Source organism: Humulus lupulus, chromosome 3, assembly GCF_963169125.1.
Source record: "Humulus lupulus chromosome 3, drHumLupu1.1, whole genome shotgun sequence".
In the NCBI taxonomy this organism is placed as follows: Eukaryota; Viridiplantae; Streptophyta; class Magnoliopsida; order Rosales; family Cannabaceae; genus Humulus; species Humulus lupulus.
Window position 1 is genome coordinate 200647485 of NC_084795.1, and position 22537 is coordinate 200670021.

General features: G+C 35.3%; 1 long non-coding RNA gene across 1 annotated transcript; it reads left to right on the forward strand.

Annotated features, from left to right (window-relative positions):
- Nucleotides 1-13273: 13273 nt before the first annotated feature.
- Nucleotides 13274-14451, forward strand: LOC133821493 (uncharacterized). Its single transcript, XR_009887622.1, has 3 exons — nucleotides 13274-13540; nucleotides 13844-14101; nucleotides 14364-14451. It is a non-coding gene; the product is annotated as an uncharacterized LOC133821493 (long non-coding RNA).
- The last annotated feature ends 8086 nt before the right edge of the window (nucleotides 14452-22537 follow it).

The window sequence follows — 22537 nt, forward strand, 5'->3', positions numbered from 1 at the left end:
AAATAGACTTTCACCCCTCCAACAAAGGGGTTGGAAAGCTCATTGTACACTCAGGCTATTGTGCAATATACAAAGGCTTACTCCATTGTTGATCTGTGATTTACCTTTCCTTAAGCTTATTCTAAGTTCTTATCTAAATCTAAATATCTCCATACTTTTCTTTGAGTTTTCCGATCTGATTTCGTTGACGAGATTTCACTGTCAACAGTTATTAACATGTGTACAAGGATAAAATATTGTTATAGTTCTTTTTCTACCATAAATTGACATAAATAATGTGAATTAGATTTAAGAAGTTAAATTGGGAAATGTCACATTAATAGCATGTCTAGATTACCTTAATACGTTTTAGGGTTATTAATGAGTTTAATACCTAGGAAAAACATAGTTTAGAATTAATTATTAATTGTTACTAAATATTCTAAATTTGGTAATCTTAGAATTTTAAGAGTTAAAATTTGGATTGCATAAGTGATTAAGATTTAATAGTTAAATTTTTGGTAATAATAACTTAATAATTCAATTATGAGATATTTTAATAGAAACTTTTTATTTCTAAAATAGTGAGTGGGAATAGGTTATAAGGCACTATAACCTAAGATCTCTACTATTGGTAGAAAAGCGTTGGTTCTAGTCAAGGCCTCAAGACGACCTTGTTTATATTTGGGAGAGGCAAATTATGTTCTTAAGATACGATTAATTCAGGACCACAAGAAGAAGTTATTGGCACTATCTTAAGCATCTTATATAGATAAAATACTTGCAAGGTATGCGATGTAGAACTACAAGAAGGGAAACCTCCCATGTAAAACACCCTAAACTACTACTTTGCAAAACATCTCCATACTCATAAAATTAAAGAAGAAAACCACTTAACATATGAAAATCCAGTGGGACCATTGATAAAACATGCAATAGGGCTCAATAGTTTAAAATAAAAATATGAGTACTTATGCAATGTTTAAAATAAATAAAGTTTAAGTCCCACTGATAGTTTTTAAAATTTAAGTCCATAACATCATTCTTTAACATTTGGCGTTTAAGTTGATCGTTTATTCGTCCATAGGATACCCCCATGCCATACATACTCTGACATCAAAACTCCTCACATCACAGCGTGTGCCAAAGAGAAACCCTATTTATTACCTGAAAGGGGGAAAGTAAGAGGGTGAGCTGAAAGCCCAGTAAGGAAGTACAAGCAGCATACAAAGAAAAACACAATAAGAACATAATCATTTCGTAAAGCTCAAACATAAATCATATCCATACATCATCATACAACATACTTAAACGTCATCATCATACATCGTACTTAAACGTCATCATCATACATCATACTTAAATGTCATCATCATACATCATACTTAAACGCCATCATCATAATCAACATCATCATTATATTCACACAACATCAACATATTCAAACATCATCATCATATTTAAACATCATCATCATATTCTTTGTGAACATGGCCCCTCTATTGTCCATGTCACATCTTGAGGTAATCAGGAGGGTCTGGCTCTTGAATAACCTCGGCACGTCCGCCCTATGAGTTACGTCATACCTTAGTAACTCGGGTTACGTCTTATATCCTTGGTAACCCCTTTGTTGTGTCGCGTTCAACACGCTAACAACCATTTGTTTTTCATACAACATACAAACACACATGAAATCCAGTTCATATCAAGACAAAGGAAAACACATGTTGCACACAGATTCATCGTAGCATTTCATAATAGATTTTAATACTTCATATTTCATAGTCCTTCATCATGCATAGCGCATCATTATTCACATAATAGACCACTCTTACCATTTCATAGCATAAACATAGAAATTCTATCTAAGTTCCTTACCTTAGGTCCAAGCAAAACAAAAATGGGAAAAACTTCACAATGAGCCTATAATCATAATCAAATAGTTCTCTTTAGAAACACATGAGATTTCTCATAAATTCTAAACATGCACATTTTTCACATAAAATCACAACATAATAATGCCAATTCTACCTATTATCCATGCATGATTATAAAGTAAAAATTATATGTTTGAATAATAGACATATATTTGAACGTAAAAGGGCATTTGCATGTGGCATGCATACGTGGGAGCGTTGTTAAAAAGTGATGTTTAAAATAATAATTTCTACATGCTCATTTCTAACCTCTTCATAAAATATATAAAAAAAACTGTAGGTATTAATTGATTAAAAATACAATTTTAAATGTGAATTAAAATATAAAAAAAATTGTAGGTATTAATTGATTAAAAATATAATTTTAAATGTGAATTAAAATACCCTTTTATTTACATAAAATCAACACATCATTGGAGACATTACTTATGCATGCAAATCATTGTTTCACCAAAATTTCTCACCAAATATACACAAAATCAGCAAGTATAATCATCATGAAATTCACTAAATTATCCTTTTTAAAAGAATCAAGACACACCCTTCATTTAACCAATTTACCTAGCATGTTCTTAATATGTATAAGTGACAAGAAAAAAAAACAACACCAACATGCAACAATACCCTATAAGCCGAAACCTTCATAGCCCCAATCAACAAATCCAAAACTCATACCCTAGCATGTGTCCATTACCATCCTTGCAATCTTATTACATAAACCATTTGATTCAAAAAAACCATGAAAACATAACTATAAGATTTTATATTTCATGTATAACCAAAAATCTATATTCATGCTTGCCTATATACACCACATGCCCAAGCCCAAACCCTTCATGCATCAAACAAAACAACCCAAAACCCATAATATCAATCAACCAACAAATCAAAAGAAAACAAAACAATATACCATCATTCATAAACAATATTCTCAAACAACAAGAACCAAAAGATAAGAACAACAACCATAAGACAAAAGGTTCCCATTACCTCTCTTGCTAGAACTCAAGGACACAATAGTGAAAAGAACCCAAACTATGGCCACCACTTGTTCAAGCCTAGGGTTTCAAAATCCACATAAAGAAAAGAAAAAAAAAATGATCTTAGATTCAAGAAGAGGTAGAAATTAACAACATCACTATGAACCCAAATACTTACCCTAGGGATTTCGAACCCTAGCCTCCAATCCTCTTGCAACAAATTCCAAACCTATCATCACCATCATTTTGCCTTGCTTAGAATAAAGATGTAGAGGAAACAAAATGTAATGCTATGAACCTTAACCCATACCTTAGGATCTCTAGCCTTGGCCTTTTCTTTCTTCTCCTTCTCTTCTCCTTCACGTTCTTCTTCTCTCCCTCTCTCTCTAGAACTCACAAGCTCTCCCTCTCCCTTCTCTCTCAGCACACGGTAGCCACCAAGCCAAATGAGCCTTCAAGCTCTTTCTTATTTTCTATTTAAATGCCCCAATCACCAAAACCTAGCTAAGGAAAAGGTAATTATCATTTTTCTTTATTTTTCCTAAATCAAAAATATAAATCAATTAATAATTATACTCAACCAATCAATCCATTTGGTAATTGACAACACACTAATTCATCTCTTTTCTTCCTTGGTTGTCCATGGCTAATAAAGGAAATTATGCTATTCTCGTAACTCTAGGGTCCTGCAACTTGGGGCTGGGTGTTAACCCATTTTTGTTGCATTTTAGGGAAAATGATATTTCACAAAAAATGTAGATAATTTCATTAGATTTCTAACGATACTAGTTGTGTCTAAATAGAATATCCATAGCATATGTTATACCTATTTTACTGAGGCTGGGTCCAGGGTTACAACAATTCAAAAATGACAGCTCTATCCCTTCTCACCATTTGTTTCCCAATTTTTTTCATGTGTGAACACAAACCTTCTAGAGCCTTCTCTCTTTGTTTCCCTTTCTTTTTATTTTCTTTTTAAATCCCTTTATTAAATAAAATAAATAAACCAATAAAAGGAAATTAATGTGTAGAAAACTATTGCATGCACATCATGCACACACTCAATTGCTAAGGTGCATCTCTACCTACCGTGCACCTTGGTGCATTCAATCAAAACTCATTTTATTCACAATTTAAATTAATAAATAAATAAAACAATTAACAATTATATTTACACAATTTCTACCAAAAAATTCAAATAAATAAAAGAAAAATTCATAACACTTCACAATTAAAATAAAACAAAGAACAAAATTAATAAAAACAAATTGGTGTGCTACATGTCGTCTCCTCATGGTGTTCACCTCTCCAACAACCCATGTCCTAAGACACCGAATGAGGAAGAGGAAATGAGATGAATGCTGCCATATGCCTCAGTATTAGGAAGCTTAATGTATGCAATGTTATGTACTAGACCTGACATTTGCTACTCTATAAGTATGATCAACGGGTACCGGTCAAATCCATGATTCAATCAATGGACAATAGTCAAACACATTGTCAACTACCTTAAGAGAACAAGAGCCTATATGATAGTATATTCTAGATAGTATATTATTCCACTAGAATATACAGGTTATGAATTCCAATCTCACAAAGATTATAGGAAATCTACGTCTGAATCTATTTTCACTCTTGGGGGTGGAGCAATTATATGGAGGAGTATAAAGCAAGATTGCATTGCTGACACCACCATGGAAGTGCAATAGTACCTGCAAGCAAAGAAGCTAAGGAGGTTGTATGGCTTAGAATGTTTTTGGGTGATCTGGAAATTGTTCCAGATACGGATAAACCGACCGTACTCTACTGTGACAACAGCGGAGTGATTACCACCTCAAGAGAACAGAGAATCCATAAGAGAACCAAGCATATATAGTGCAAATACCATTTCATAAGATAGATAGTACATAGAGGGGATATAATCGTTCAGTAGATTGAATCAACAAACACCCATGTCGATCCATTTATGAAGACGCTGCCTACTACGAGTTTTGATAGTCATTTCTTAGATTTAGGATTATGTGACATATCTCATCTGCTTTTGGGAAAGAGAGAGATTCTTGGGATTTGTGCACTTAAAGCACATTTCTGTATGAACAATTAGTGCTAATTAATATTTTGCACACATATTTGTATTTAATTATACATGTCATTTATTGTGAACATCCAATATTTTTTTATGTGTTCTTGAATTAAGTATATGTATAATGATGTATATACAATAGGATTTAATTCAAGATAATAATATAAAAAAATTGTCTGTAATCGCTAAATAATGTGGGAGCTTTATTTAATAAAGATTATGAGTACAGTCTATCTTCTATTTAAGATAGAACAGTTTATCTAGACTGATAAGTGTAGCGACGTAAAGAGATAGAGGTACCATATACAATATAGATTTTATTGGGTTGAGACACGATGTAAGAAAGAACTATTGATAATCCTTGTTAAAATATAAAAGTTCAACATTCATCAATCAATGGTCGTTAGAGACTTGACCTCAATCCTAAAGTGAGTAATAAACTCATATTTGGGATTTTATGGCTTATGACTTGTCGGATAATAAGGTTCAATACTCCTACGACCGAATTTCTAATATCTTGGAGTCATAGAATTGCAAGTGGCTGGGAACATACTTCACATATATGGAATTTTCTTCTTACTTGAACATAGAGCACTCAATTTCTTTTAGAGAACAAAAATTTCATTATTTAATTAAATTTATAGAATAATGTTCATTAGATTATCAATGGAGCTAATTGATAAAGACATAATTAGAGTTGTCAATGGACATTAAGACCTAGCTTTAATAATGAACAACTAGCAGAGGGTCATAACTCATGCATTGACTAAATCAATGGACGACTTTATAGTTATAGCTTCTAATAATATTAGACTATAGTTTTGAGAGTTCAACAATAAATTTCTAGTGGAATAATTCATAGTTAATAAATTAATTAATGGAACTAAGAATTAGTGAAATTAAGTAGATTATTGGAGCTTAGAACTACGGGTCCATACTGTCCTCGTACTAGCTCGATAACATAGAGGTAGGATTTTGGTATGTAAAGAAATAATTAATAATAATAAATTATTATTTTTAATCTCACAAATTAATATTATTTAATGGAAAATAAAACTATATTGATACTTTTGTAGAAAATTAATTTAATTATATTTAATTTTTTGTATAATAGTATAATACATAAATTATTATGATAAAGGCGCAAAAAATAGTATTTGATAGAGATAAAATACAACAGGGCCCAAAGCCCTATAATTGGCACCAACCACAGTCCAAATGGATAGTGGCCAACGCATAGGCCCAATGAGATTAGGGTTAGGTCTTCTTTCTATTGGTATGTAAATAGAACATAACATCAAGAGAGAAGATAAGACAACAGATGCATTTTCAGTTTATCTGCTAAGAGAGAAAAATAGAGAACTTTGTTCTCTCTATATTGTGAGAAGAACAGTCTTTCATGTGTTGAGATTCAAAAGTGTGTTTTTGTGTATCCTATCAAATAGCATAGAAATTCACCCATCTTCTTCTCTTTGTGCAAGCCATGGTATGGAAGATGGTGGGTTAGGAGGCGAAGACGCTGTTCGATCTACACATTTTCTACATCTAGAAAATGTATTTGTAATTTTCTATATTATTCAGATTCATGTCGCATGATAAAGATCTCATTCTAGTTTTCGTTCGTAGAGTGATTAGATCCCATGCTTTAATAATTGTTATCATCGCATTTAAATGTTATCACATGCTTCTGTTGCACTGTCAATCACATGATCAAAAACCAACAGATGACTCTTAAGCTTCTAATTTTCCCTGATTAGTGCCTCCACTAAAGGTGGTTCTTGGTCAACCATTTGTGATGAGGATGAAGGTGTTGCCCGCTTCCCGCCAATTTCCTTGAGCCTAGGAAATGTCCCAAAACCTTTCTTGTAGCGTGAGCAGCGCCCAAGGACATCAGTGACAATATCGATATCAGGCAGAAACTCATCAACATGATTGCCAGGACAGGAAGTAACAGACGATGCAGCGGGTGTACTCTACGATGCTCGGTCATCTCATTCTGCACAATAAAAAACACATATATTAGATTCCAATATAACATTGAAAGTGACATAACTTAGCAAGAAAATAACTAAACAGTAAGAATATTTTCAAAGCAAAGTTATTGTTCTTATGAAAGTACATCTTTATTATCTTTCTAGCAACACCCTATCATTAATGGTTGCAGACCAATGATTGGAAAAGCATGTAAGTAATTTTGTTCCCGCATATGAGAGCAATTGGACGTCGTTATTTGAGAACAATAATCCATATCAGAATCAGAACTTTGCTAAGAGCGGTTCATTTTTGGGGGAATTTATGTCTTGTAGTGTTAGGAAAGAACAATTATCGAGGCATAAATTCCCCAGTAAATAAACCGCTCTTAGCATATATATCAACTATATCTGCATAGTTCTGATTCATATATGAATTCCCACGATCATATTAACTTATCCCATAAGATCCTATACGCGAGGAAAAATTTTGTTATGTTCTTTTTTTATCTTGGTCGCCAACCATTAATCATAAAGATATTGGCACATAAATCATAAAATTTTAATTGCCATTAAATTAATTAATAAAATTATTAATTAATTACTAATTAATACACAGTTTAATAGAGTTAAGGTTAGGCAACATTACATATTTCGCCGCCACTTTGTCGCTAAGCCACGTGTCCTTCTTCCCGTAGAGCTGCACGAATGTGTCGATCATGCTTGGAAATTGGCCAATAGACAGGTCAATCTAAGAAAAAAAAATTATTAGAACACTATTATCCATATTAAATTTTTGTTACACAATAGACGTCAATTATTATAACTTACATTATCATAAACATGTGAAACAATGGATATGGAGCTATGTCCTCCCATTATGGGCATTTTTTCCTGAGCCTCTTAATTTCTCTTCAATATACGCTTAAAACACAAAATAATACTCATTAATTTAGATTGTGAAATTATAATGAAGCTTTACTTTAAAAACCAAATTATAACTGGTGTTGATCAGAACTACAAAAATCGATGAGAGTTGCTCAGTCAAGAGGAGTAACAACAGTATAAGGTTAGGCCTTGGCTTCATCGTTGTCCACCTCCCCCCCCCCCCCCCCCCGCCCTCTCCCCCCAACCTTAATCCAATGCTTATTCATCAGCCTTTCCATGGAATCGTTAATTACGAGACTATCTCCTGAATAAATTAATTTACCCTACAATCACAATTTTGGAGTTTGTTAAAATATTAGGAAGATGGAAAAAATAATTATTTATAGTTTCTTCAAAATTGAGTAAGACACTTACATATAACCTTCAATGAATGGCTTCCCGAAGAGTTTTCGATACTTTCTCCCAACTTTGTGTAGACCGGGGTATAATATCATGCAAAAAACAGGCCATAGAGCTATTGAACCACTTAGTCCACTCTTTAACAGCTCTACTGATTTGTTGATAAAAATCTAAAACCAGGTGGCTCAACTTTTTCTTGACGAGCTCCTTCTCAAAATTGGCGCCATAATAATGTTCCTGACCCCTCTGGAAACTACCACCAGTGTCATTGCTGGTTTCGTCCATACTAAATTGAAATATCCATTTATTTATTTATTTTAATATTATAATATTTTAAATTATAATTTAGTGAATATATAAAGTGTAACGTCCTCCTAATCCAGAATCGTTACACTATGTACTTTAAATTGTGACATACTTGCTAACTAAGTCATTTGGTTTAAAATGTGTAACTATGGTTAATGTCAAGGGTTAGGGTTAAAATTTTGGTCAAAAGAACCGTTGACTTTTGTTTAAAAAGATTCATACATTCATGGGATCCCAAAATATTACAACTAAACTTTTATAAGGGTGTATATACATCAAAAATTACGTCTAGCCGACCTAAGCGGCAAATACAGGGCTACAACCCTAGTTCCTCTGAGATATCCCTAGCCGTGGTGGTCGAGCAACCGCATATGTACACGCAACCACCGAAGCTCTCCAACTCATGGCTGGTCAAGCTTTCCCTTCCCCTTACCTGCACCACAAACCACCCGTGAGCCAAGGCTCAGCAAGAAAACTCAACATGTGCATAAACAGAAATAACAAACATCTAGACACTTATCTAGTATGTCAAGCAATAGTAACCTACAGATACAATCATTCAGTTACAAACAAGTGGTCATTGGACCCACTTGGGGCTGCTTCCCTAAATACTTGACCTTAGAACCAACCTTGGGGCCTATGCCCTAGCTATGTGACCATAGAGTCACCTAGGCCCCTCGCCCTTAGCTATGAATTACTAGCCATAGAGATAGCCCAACACCTTTAGTTTTCCAATGACCATAGAGTCGGCCAACGTAATAGTACTTTAGTGGTTTCGGCCCAAGACTTTCCGCCAGCACGTAGCGTGCTTTGTAATCCTGGCATATTCAATTACAAACTCAATCTCCCTGTGTGGAGGTAACCCTGGCAGATCCTTTGGAAACACATCCAAGAACTCACAGACTAATCAGGTCTATTCTCGTCCCACTAGCATGACCTGAGTTGTATCAACCACACTAGCTAGGAACCCTATGCATCCCCCTGCAATAGGTCTCTAGCTCTAAGTATAGATATCATAGGTATACGAGGTCAATGCACAGTGCCAATGAACACAAAGGGGTCCTCACCCTCGGTCTCAAAGGTTACTATCTTCTTCTTGCAGTCTATCGTTGCCCCATACTTCTCAAGCCAATCCATACCCAGAATTATATCAAAATCAGTCATCTTCCGCTCTACCAAGTCAACTAATAACTCCCTGCCATCCACTGTAACTGGTAGTGATATAACCCATCACATGAAAACCACTAACTCCCCAGTAGGCAACATCGTACAAAACCCCACAGGATAAAAGTCACATGGTCTACACAATCCATCTATAACCCTACTAGCAAAAAAGGAGTGTGTAGCACTCGAATCAATCAAAACAGTATAGAAGGTTCTAACACTAGAAAGCTAACCTGTAACTACCGAGGGACTAGCCTCAGCCTCTGCCTAGGACAAGGTGAACACCCAAACTGGCGTTAGGCTATCCACCTTCTTTGGCTCCTCCTTTTTGGTTCTCGGGCAGTCTTGGGCAATCATAGGTTGTACCCCCTGAAGAAACCTCTCTCTTTTGGTCCCATCAGTGGGCACCAGATCCCAAGCAAACTTTGCCAACCTATCGAACTTCAGGGCATAGTCAGTGACTTTCATGTTACCCTGAAGTAACTTGCTGAATTCCTCATCCTTCGCAGCCTGAACTGCATCATTGTAATATTTCTCATTGAACAAAGTTTTGAACTCTTCCCACTCCATGGCGGTTACTACTCTAGTCTGGGATACCACCTCCACCATATTAAAGCATTCTCCCGAAACATATAAGTGGTGCAGGCCACTCTCTTATTACCACCTACCCTCATAAAATGCAGGATGGTGGTTATCATAGCCATCCTCTGCTCAACCTTCAGTGGATCTGAGTCGCCCTCAAAGACTAGAGGGTGTTGCTTCCTGAATCACGCATACAGGGGTTCCCACCTATCTCCCCTTACCTGGGGTTGTACAACTACTGGTACCACTGGCTGTATCACTGTCGGTACCACGAGATGTAGGTTCCTTGCTGGAACTTGTTTCTATCTCAAGAGGTGTATCACTTCTTCCTGCCTCTCTAATCCGGCTTGCATATAAGCAAGCACCTGTTGCCAATTTTCTAGAGCTGGTCGTGGGGCCTGGCCCTGGTCATTCCCTTCACTGGCCTGTAATTCCTGGCCAGCCAATCTCTCTGACCTTAGAGGATTCATACTGTCACTCAATCCACCCAACAGTGATCAAATCTGTCATTAGGTAAGTAATAACTATACCTCTTGCCACTTGACCGTCCAAGATCAACAAATAACAAACAAGTGTAATGCTAATAAGCATGCCATCATATAACATATTCATTCATTGGGCTAATAAGCACTTCCTAATATCCATCAACAATTAACAATGCATCTAAACATATCCAAGCATTTTCAGAAGTATAACATAGTTGATAAGCATTTTCTTCCAATCCCTGCCAATGTTAACAGTGCTAATAAGCATTTCCTGGCCTATATACAGACAACAGTGCTAATAACTAGTTCCCTTGCCTTCACAAGCAATAACAATGCTAATAAGCACGTTCTTTATCCTTCATGCAACAGTCAAGGGCAAGGCCTTATCAGATTATCCCATGCTTCCAAAATAGGCACATAGATAAGGCATTCATATCATGTTTAAGCATTTAAACTTATAAACACATAGTAGTTACTGAACCTTGAGTCGAGCGTACCTTTAGTGGTGAGTGTACATACCCGGCCACTCTTCAGGAACCCTTAAACCTCAGTAGCTCTGATACCAAGTTGTAACGTCCTCCAAATCTAGGACCGTTACACTATGTACTTTAAATTGTGACAAACTTGCTAACTAAGTCATTTGTTTAAAATGTGTAACTATGGTTAATGTCAAGGGTTAGAGTTAAAATTTTGGTTAAAAGAATCGTTGACTTTTGTTTAAAAAGATTCATACATTCATGGGATCCCAAAATATTACAACTAAACTTTTAAAAAGGTGTATATACATAAAAAATTACGTAAAGCCAACCTAAGCGACAAAAATAGGGCTATAACCCTAGTTCCTCTGAGATATCCCCGACCGTGGTGGTCGAGCAGCCGCATATGTACACGTCGCCACCGAAGCTCTCCAACTCATGGCTGGTCAAGCCTTCCCTTCCCTTTACCTACACCACAAACCACCCGTGAGCCAAGGCTCAACAATAAAACTCAACATGTGCATAAAAAGAAAATACAAACTTCCAGACACTTTTGTAACATGTCCAGCAATAGTAACTTATAGATACAATCATTCAGTTACAAACAAGTGGTCATTGGACCCACTTGGGGCCGCTGCCCTAAATAGTTGACCTTAGAGCCATCATTGAGGCCTAAGCCCTAGCTATGTGACCATAGAGTCACCTGGGGCCCTCGCTCTTAGCACTGAATAACTAGCCATAGTGCTAGCCCAGCACCTTTGGTTTTCCAATAACCATAGAGTCGACCAACATAATAGTACGTTGCTGGTTTCGGCCCAAGCCTTTCGGCAAGCACGCAACGTGCTTTTGTCGTCCTTGACTAATAAGTCAAGCCCTGACCCATGTATTTAAACTTTCATATAGAAATAGATATGAATAGGCATATCCCAACAAAACGAGCACGCATGTATGTTAACCACATAATACTATCGAACAACTGTACTCGCAATTCTAACCACACTTATTTAACAGGGCCTCATGCCTTAACCATGGAATTCATACAACAAACATGAAACACTTAAGCATGTATAGAATACTCAAGTAGAATCAACCAGTATGTGAAACAATAGCTTAAACATAAACGTTCTCATTGGCCCGTGCCCTAATCGTGATACTTGATAACAATCAGGTCAATCCCTAGTCACATATAATACGTATTGGGTGAAATTTTCTTACCTCAAGTCTAAGTATAGCCTAAATAAGAATGAACTTCGAGCACGATCCCAGTTCAGAGCCCCTAGCGGTGACCTAGCACTACACCAAATACCCCTTTTCATAACACATGAATATAGTACTAATTAAAAAGTATTATGAAAAATATTATATATGTGGCAAAGTTAATGAAAAAGGCAGTAATTTTTTTGGGAGCCCGCCACTTATACATTTTTTCACTCTTTCTTCCTTCACTCCATACGGTGCGCCACTCTCTCTCTCTCTCCCTCTCGGCCTAATCTTTTACATTCATCACTCTGGTCATCATCAACATTAGCATCGTCTTCTTCTTTCAGGTTCTCATCTCACACACTCGCACTTTTCTTCTTCAAGTCTCATCTCACCCTCTCGCGACCTCTGTCTGTCACAAATCCTCACGCGCCAATCTAATCGCTGACCCGCAAACGGACCCAGCTACTTGCCACCGTCGCCACCAGTTCGTAGCCAGTTCGCAACCAGTTTGCCACCATCGGCTATACGGGCATCGGTATCAATTCTCACGAACCCATCTGTTTGCTTATTTATTTTTGTTATTCCCAAGTTGGTGCCTTAGTGGTTTTGTGAAATATTTTTATGATTTTGTGCTGCTGCTTTGTTTATGGTGTTGTGTTTATGAGTTTGTGGATTGTGCTGCTATCATTTTTCTCCTTTCGACAAAAGAAAAGAAAAGGAAAAAAAATCAATCCTAGAGATTTTAGATGGATACCCTTACCCTCTATTGCAATTAATTTCAGTTGAAGTATGTGGTTTTGTTTTGTCTCATGGTTTTTGGGTTTTCTTTGTGATTTGATAGTTTGGTTTGTGGCCTTCTATCTTACTCTGGATCTCCCATTCTCTTTATTTAACTTTTTGTTGCTTAAATAAAAATGCAATGTTTACAGCACAGTTTACTGTGATTTTGGTTGACCTTTATTCTTTTGATTTTATGTTTTATTTATATTGGCTTTAGTTTTTTACTGAATCACCAAGTATGGTTAACCCAACAGGTGAAAATAAATACTATATCACTGCAAAGGGTTCGTTCAAAGTGGGTCGCAAAGGTACAATACACCATCTATTTTGTTTTATTTCTTTTTCATGAGAATGACAACTGCAGTGTATAATGATTGCGCATCCCTTAAAAGAGAATGTTGCAATATGAAGTCATGAAAGTGACAACCACAGTGTATAATGATTGTCCTAAAAACCATGTAAATGACAAACTGTAGAGTGATGAAAAAAAATATATGAAAATACTCTGCATCCCCTAAATGAGAATGTTGTAATATGAAGTGTATTTTTTCTTATTCTTATTCTTTTTTTTTAAATGAAAAATTTATGTATGGCCTTTTTTGTCATTATAGGGTGTGATATAATTATCACCAAGGACAAAGGTGTTTCTCGGGTACATGCAGAAATATTTCTTGAGGAGATGACTTCTGCTAATCCCCTGAAGACTTCTAGTTTGTCCAACAAAGTTTGAATTAAAGATTGCTCAAAGTACGGACATTTATTAACAAGAGCCTTGGGTCAATGGAGAAAGTCCATGAGTTCCCACGAAAAGAAACAAGTTTAACAGATGGGAACCTGATTTCATTTGGAACTGGTAATGCAACGTACATGTATTCTTTCTTTATCTCCCTTGTTTTTTGCTCTTCTCAGTGTCGCTATTGTCAAAAGCAACAAGTAGGAAAGTGTTTTTGGATGGATTAAGTTGGAAAGTTTTTTGAGGAACTTGTGAGTTTATCAGCATTATTGTCTCTTTGAATCCTAGCTGTCGCTGGATAGTCTAGATGTAGTAATATTTACTGCTGTATTTTTAGCATAATCAACAAGCAAAAAATTTTAATTACATGTGCATATTTCTTGTGTACAAATTGGCAGGTTTTCTTTTGTTCCACTCATTATTTGGGTCTACTCTTTGGAGTCCAACCAAGCGAATCAACCCCTTAAAGATAAACTTTCATCAATAAGTTAGTGAATAAATATTGCTAGCAACTTTTTTATACCAGGTACATTAGTTACTAAAAGTTTCATCTTTGATTTTTTTTTCCTATAATAAATTGGTTTCCCTTTGAAAGAAAATGTCCATATATTGCTGCTAATAAATTTATTGGTTGCTGGATATCAATGATCTCTAAAGTATTATTGCCACTATAGATTATATTTTTAAACTAATAAGAGAAACCTAATGCTTAGTGCTTACAAAGAGCAATTAACAAATTCAACTAAAGATTGATAAAGTAAAAAGCCTCCAATACCATAAATAAAAACTTCATTATATGATCTTTCTTTAAATGAATAAAGTAGTATGCACCTCAGTACCTCACCTCAACTCCTTTAACTTTACAAATCAAGTATTGACTCTGTAGTTGGTTCTGCTGTTGAATATTAACACAGTCGTGGGATTTGGGAGTTAGTATAAACCTTATGCAGTAGCTTGGCATGTACTTTGTGTTAAACCTGAATTTCGTTGGCATTTGAACTGAGTTTTTCAATAGTATACTTCTTGACAATTATAATTCATATGCACAAAAAGAAGGGATGGAAAATCACCTAGAAAAAAAGGGCAAGAATGAATTACAGATAAATGGGTGGTTCGTTGGATGTTTTAGTCTTCAATTATTAAAGACTTGTGTTTTTCTTATTTAATTAGCTATTGGAGTACTTGGTTGTAAGCATTAAGATGGTACCTTATCATCTTAACTTTTTGTATTCTATTTTTATCATTACAAGTGAACTAATCAGGTTAGTCTAGTTTTACGCATTCTATTTTGGCCACCAGACTTCATCCAAAGTCAGTACGAATCCTATCTTTAAGTAATTTTATTGATTTTTTACACATGATTAAAAACATTACATAATATTTCTTGATACCCCATTTGATTCCATCTACTGCTTGGCATTAGCATATAAAGTGAGAGTTACTTGGTATCTTCTGCTTTGATCCTAGGTGCTGATATTACTTACAATTTCCATCAAAAGTGCACCCATGTACTTGTTGATGAGCTGACTCCTCTTAGAGAAGAGTTACTAGATGCTATTGTGGCAAAGAAAGCTTGTGTTCGGATTAGCTGGGTTAGGGTAAACAAATATCAGTCAAACTTGCAGACCAGGGAACTCGTGAAAACTGTATGGAAGGATACACGTTTGTGTTGGACTCGATAAAAAGTGTAAACTTTTGGCTCTCCCTTTAATCTCTAAGAAGACTATATATATAATGTGCATACATTATAACTTTTGTGTTGATAGTTGAGTATGCCTATTACAACAATCCACTTAAATCATACAGGCAGGAGGGTCAACTCCAATCATAATCATTTTTAAATTTTAGGGTTGGATGTGATTAAAAGCTTCAAGATGTATATTCTTATGCAAACTACACAATCACTACAATCTAATTTCAATTGTTTGGTTTGTTCTTGCTTACAAATACAGTATAAATATTGGAATCAGTTACGGTCCCTCTTAGAACTAACTGGAGCAAAGATTCTTTCCATTGAAGGGTTTAGTTCAAGCAGTCAAGTATGGATCTCTCTTTTAAGGCAGCCTATTTTGCTTCATATATTAATTTTTGTTGTTGATTTTTTTTAAAAGTACTTTTATCCTATTTTTATTAAAATAAATAAAAACTTGTGGGAATTCTTTTATTTGGGGTCTGCTTTCTAGAAAGTAGGGTTGTATGCTTCACATTGTTCAAACTTATCCCATCTTTCAGTAGTATCTGAAACATTTTGAATGAGTTTTTTCAGGAATCGAATTATGAAGAGAACAATTATGCTGTTTGTGTCATCCCTGGAGGGTCACCCTACAAATTTGATTGCTTCAATAAACTCAAAGTATCTAGTGTGAAGGAAATATACTTGATGCATGTCGTTTTAACTGGGACGTTGGATCGATCCATTTTGATATCACCTTGCGGTGAGTTTGTTTTGCTTGTGTTTATATAAATTACAGCTTTGCATATTGTCTCTCTTTCCAACAATTTTTTGTTTCTTACAAAAAGTAAATTCTCTGCTCATTTGGTTAATTGTTGCCCAAATTGTTGCTGTAGCTGATCAAATGCTTCCAAAAGTCAATGGCCTTGGGTTTCTTGTTGGTAGAGAGTAGAATGCTCTCAAACTAAGCTAAATCTGATGTGTCTAATTTAATGCGGTATAGAAAGTGGTCAAATTAGAATAAACTGTTCTCTGATGTGTCTAATTTAATGGCTATGAAAAGGTTAGAATAAACTGGTAAAATTAGTATAATTGCAGTTACATATCTTGTTATTACTTTGTATACAATTTTCTCTTTTTATTAAAGATACTCTCTTGCATCTCTTGTTTATAATCAACTTTTTTTTTATATCTCTTCCCTTAGAACACTAGCCAATATATATAATAATCACTTAGTATGCCTAGTACATTTCTTATAATCCTATTGGACATATATTCAGCCAATAATAATAGGCCTAATTAGTAACTAGTTATTTTTATTTTTTCTGGAATAATTAAACCTCAGAGAAAGCCTAATATTCTTATCATCTGTCTTGTTATAAGTAGTTGTGTGTCACGATAAAACTTTGTTATTGCACTAGTTCTTTGTCACTCACTGAATTAGCTTACATAACTAACTCTTGAACTCTCTTTAAACATTCTTCACAGTTGCTACTTTATCATGCCATTAATAGAAGATTTATTTAATTCTTCCTGCTGAAAATTACAATGTCCAAGTAATGCTTGAACTTTGAGAGAGTTGGAGATTTTTTAGCATAAATATATGTTGTATGAACTTACTTATGTAAATATGATCTTCTGCTTTAGTGGCAGCTATGATTATGGCAGTGAAAACATTTGATAACTACTGAATTTAAATTGGATTGATTCTCAGATTGAAGATTGCATTCCCCAGTTTTAACCTGTTCCTGAATTTTGGTTTTAGTCTCTCTAGCTCTTAATTTCCATCTCTCAGAACTATAGTACTAAATTTCTAATTCAGATTATTTAGGAACTAGTTGAAATGATAGTAGAATTCTTCTATGGTGTATAATTTCATTAAACTTCTATTGATGAAGAAGTTTATCAAAATTATACACCATAGAAGTTTAGCAAGCCATGAGAGTAGAATGAGCAAAAAAAATTAAAAATGGAGTTTTATATTAAACAAAGAAAGCCGATAATGATAGTTATGTAATGCTCACCTTGATAAAGCAGGGCTTAATTCTAATACTTTCATCTTAATACAGTTGATAATTATCTATTTAAGGTTAAATAGTATTATAAAATCCAGTCTTTTTTACTTTATTTGTGCCCTCCTAGATAGATGTTAAAACTAGTGACATGTGACTATTTTACTGCTTGGCTATTCATGCATTTTTCTGTTGAAATATGTTTTACTGTACATTGGCTTTAAGGTCTGTTAACTATTTTTTGCACTTTGGAATTGGCACAAATGGGAATCTTCAATTTGTTGTGTTTTGATTATTTAAAAAATTTCCAAGAGTTTCTTTTCTTGATAGGCTTGTTTGATTTTGCTATAAATTTTTTGGTTTACCTTGTTCTTTCTATTGATATTTTTTTTCTTTATGCTCTAGGCGGTGTGTTTTGCTTTAATGGGCATTGGCAGCTCATTTCATGCTCAAGAAATTGCTGTGAGTGGGAAATTGGACAGTCGAGTGTGGTAAATAATGTTCTTTTCTTGTGTACTGTGTTATGTTTGGGGTCATCTGGGACATGCTACTTTCTGATTCTTTTGAGATCTTCACATAAAAGCCTCAACTTATCTGTTTGCATACATTTGTTGAAAACATCAGGTTCTGGCCTTCGGGTACTGTGTGACTTCAGGCCATCAACTACAGAGGTTAACATAACAATAAAGTTTTTACTTGTGTTGCTTCTCTCGACAGTGGACTTTTGTTGTCTCAGTTCACGTTTTGGTGGCATGATTGACATGGAATCTGTCGAGGACGTGGCTAATATTTCTAATGTGTCTGGGATTACTGCCCATTCATTACAACTGTACAGTCAATGCTAACCACTGGACCCTCTCCCTACAACTGTACAGTCATTGCAACTGTTGTTTTTTAATTTGGCAAATACTAGGAGCTTAGGCATAAATGCATTGTCAGGGGAGAATATTTTGTGCTGAAAGTAGTAACTTTTCAGTATGTTGAATATTTAAGACTACTTGAATACTTAAAGAACATTTTGTTGTTGATGATAGTGTTGAATGTTTTAAACTAATTTGTGTATTGTTAATACAATGTTGAATGTTTTTACTTTTTGTTATTTGAAAATCAAGTTCATTTGATGATGCTACTATATATTAGAAAGCTAATTTTAATTATATAAAAAAAATTAAAATATAATAGAATAAATTAGTGTTATATAAATGAATATATAATGAGAATTTAAACTTATCTAAATATTAAAATAATACGAAAATTGTGTTATAATATCTATTACAATAAAACTTTTTATGTAAAGAATTTTGTTATGCAAACTTTATTATATAACACAAATAATGTGTTATACTAAAGTGTAGTATAACACAAATTTATAAGTATTGAAATGTGTTATATAATCGACTATAAATAATATAATTAAACACTTACCTATTTATTAAAATAACACAGACAGTATGTTATCGTTGATAGGATAATAACACATCTGTATAACAATGATAAAGTGTTATGTAAAGTACCCTGACCTACGATAACATAGTCGGTCTTGACACATCAAAAAGTGTTATGGTATGTTTTGATAAAACATTTTTGGTGTTATTAAAAGCATTTTTTTCTTGTAGTGTAGTCACAACCATAATATAGGATTCCATAAATAACGAGCAAATAAAGGCTTCCTGTAATGCCCCGAAATCCATAATCAGATTTAGGGGTTAGATTGGTAGGCCGGGAGGGCCATAATTGATTTATTATGCCATTAATTGATTATGTGCATGTTTATGTGAATTATATTATAATATAATGTTAAATGCAAGCATGTGGGTCCACATTTAATTATAGGGGCATTTTGGGAATTTGTCTCGTTGAGGGCGTAATTGTATATTTGTATGCATGTTGGTGAATCATTGTTGAGGCCACATAATAATGTGGATTTGTTCAAGCCATTCGGCATGAGACGATCTTTGAGTGCAAGTTAGCGGTTTGGTCATAATGGGATTAAGTTCGGGGCTTGTGGTGAGTCTGAGGGTAATTTGGAGATTAGAACGTTAGCGGGAATTAAAAGGTAATGGGATATGATTTATTGGTATTTGAGAATATTGAGAATAACAGGAATTGGAGGGTGTTAATTATGATTAGAAAAATAGGCGAGAAAGGACGATTTTACCCTTGGGAGCCTTTAAAAGACTTTAATTGGCCTAGGGGAAATAAGGTCTTTTCAACCTATGGATATATTTATCCATTAAAGGCTGTAGAACCTTGTCAAAAAACAGAGTAAGCTTCTTCTCTCCCGTACATCATTTCCTTCTATTTTCATCTTGGATTTTTGAGCTTCTTTTGAGGATCTAAGCTAAGGAAGTGAACCTTGAGGGCTTAGGATTGTGTTCCACCATTGAAGAGGGTTCTAAACTGAGCTTGAGCTAAGGTTCTAGCCATTAAAACTCTGGTTTGCTCTGTTTTTCTATTGGATTTCATCTTGGATTTCTAGGTTGGATATTGGGAATTGATGGGAGTTTTTGGCTAGGGTTACTTGGTTTATAATGCCTAGGACTTATGTATATCGTTTTTGGGTTCATTTGGGAGACTAAATGAGGTTTGTAAGCTGGTTTTTTAGGTTGGAAATGGTGGTGTCGAAGGAGGGAAAAACCAGGGTTGAAAACTCTAGTTGTAGCGCTATAGCGTCCATCTAGGAGTGCTACAGCGCTAGCTAGGGGTTATCTATTCTGCCAATAGCACTGGGGCGCTAGGAGGGGTAGTGCTTTAGCACTACCCTACTTTTCCAGATTTCTGTTTTGGGCACTTTTGAGGGTTTTTTGCTCAGGGTTGTAATTCCTAAGGGTCGAGATCGAATCTACTCACCGTTTGGGTATAATTCGGGTTCCCGGGAGTGAGGTTTAGGTCAAGACCCTTTTATGGTTGATTTTCATTAATGGAGGTTATAATTGGTTATGGCTAGGTGATCGCAAAGGAATCAAAAGGTTGATCGTTCTCAAGGGTCATTCTTTTACTATTTCTCGCTCGAACCAGAGGTAAGAAAACTGCACCCCATATGTGACATGCATGGTTATTATCGAGGCATGTTGAGTGTTTAAATGTGGACATTTATTGCATATCAAATGCTTAGAAAATATTGCTTACTTGTGAATGGCATTGACTCATTAGTCAGAATCGGCAATGATGTCAGTAGTAACTATGAAGCTATGACTCATTAGTCAAGTTTGGCAATAGTACTGAGCACTGGTCGTATGGTATTGACTCATAAGTCAAGAACGGTCTTAGCGTGTTTAACGCAAGCCGATAAAGATTAGATCTAATCGACATTAGCATTGAATGAGTCATCATGAGCATTAATGCCGGACTGACCTCAAGTTCGATGAAACCTAAAAGTACTTGTCTAGTCTCATGACTAGTCACTTAGAGCTAGGGCCAGAAGGTCCAAGTGAATGCATCATAACATGGCTATGGGTGCTAAGCCCACGTTAGTGACTCACTCATTAGTCACTCATCTGATTTATGTTAGTGACTCACTCATCAGTCACTCATCTGATTCACGTTAGTGACTCACTCATCAGTCACTCATCTGGTTTACGGTAGTGACTTACTCATCAGTCACTCATCTGATTTAAGCTAGTGACTTACTCATCAGTCACTCATCTGTTTAGGGCTATAATCTATGTATGATTATCATGATCATCATTTGATATTATATCGATGCAGTAATGAGTTTTCTTGCTGAGCCTTGGCTCACAAGTGCTATGTGGTGCAGGTAAAGGGAAATTAAAGCTCACCCAACCTTGAGTGGAAAGCTTAGGTGGTGATGTGTACATATGCGGCCGCTTGACCACCACGGCCAAGGATTTTCTCGGAGGAACTAGGGGTTAACCCTATTTTTGCTGCTTAGGTCGCGGGTTGTAACTTTTGCACTGTAATGACCATTTTGAATTGTAAATAACTTGTAAATGCTTTTATGGGCCCATGAATAGTTTTATGTTTTAAATAAAATATATCCTTTCCTTTTGATCAGTTTTCACCTTAGCCTGTTAATAATACCTAGATGCACATTTATAACTAAAGAACTCGATTAGTGAGTTAAGCACGGTTCAAAGCTCACAGTCTTGGAGTAACCAGGGCGTTACAACTTGGTATCAAAGCGTGCCAAGGTTTAGGGTTTATGTAGATTGGCTGGGCATGTACACTCACCACTGAGTACAAGCTCGACTCATGGTTTGGTAACTATTTATGTGGTTGCATATTTAACTGCTTAAATATAGTATAAATGCTTTACCTATCTACAAGAGATACCTTGATAAGGTTGTGCCTTAAATACTGCATCATCAGCAAGAACGTGCTAATTAGTACTGATATTGCTAGAACATACTCATTAGTATTGTTCATTGTGAATTATCAATGGATACGTGTTAAATGCTAAATGATATGATCATGTATCCATCTGTATATCTATATAATTGTGGAATAGGTGCTTATCTGTTGATCTTGGATCGTGAGGCGGCAAGAGGTTTTGTTATTACTGCTTAATTGGACGCATTGATTGTTTCAGCACAATATATTATGTAAGAATGATTCCAAGATAGATAGATTCATCAGCTGGCCAGGAAGATCAAGGCTAGAAAAACAGGCAGGGTCAAGAGAATGACCAGAGTTAGATTCCACAGCCAACTCCTGATAACTGGCAGCAGTTGTTTAATGACCTGCAGGCCACAATATTGAGGCAGGAAGAAGAAATTTGCCTCTTGAGACAACAACAGGTCCCAGCGGGAACCAGTGTACCTAAGGTACCACCTCTATCAGTGCCAGCAGTTGAGCAGTTGCCTGAGACTGGAAACAAATGGGAGCCTCTTTATGAAAGGTTCAGGAAATAGCAACCTCTAGTGTTTGA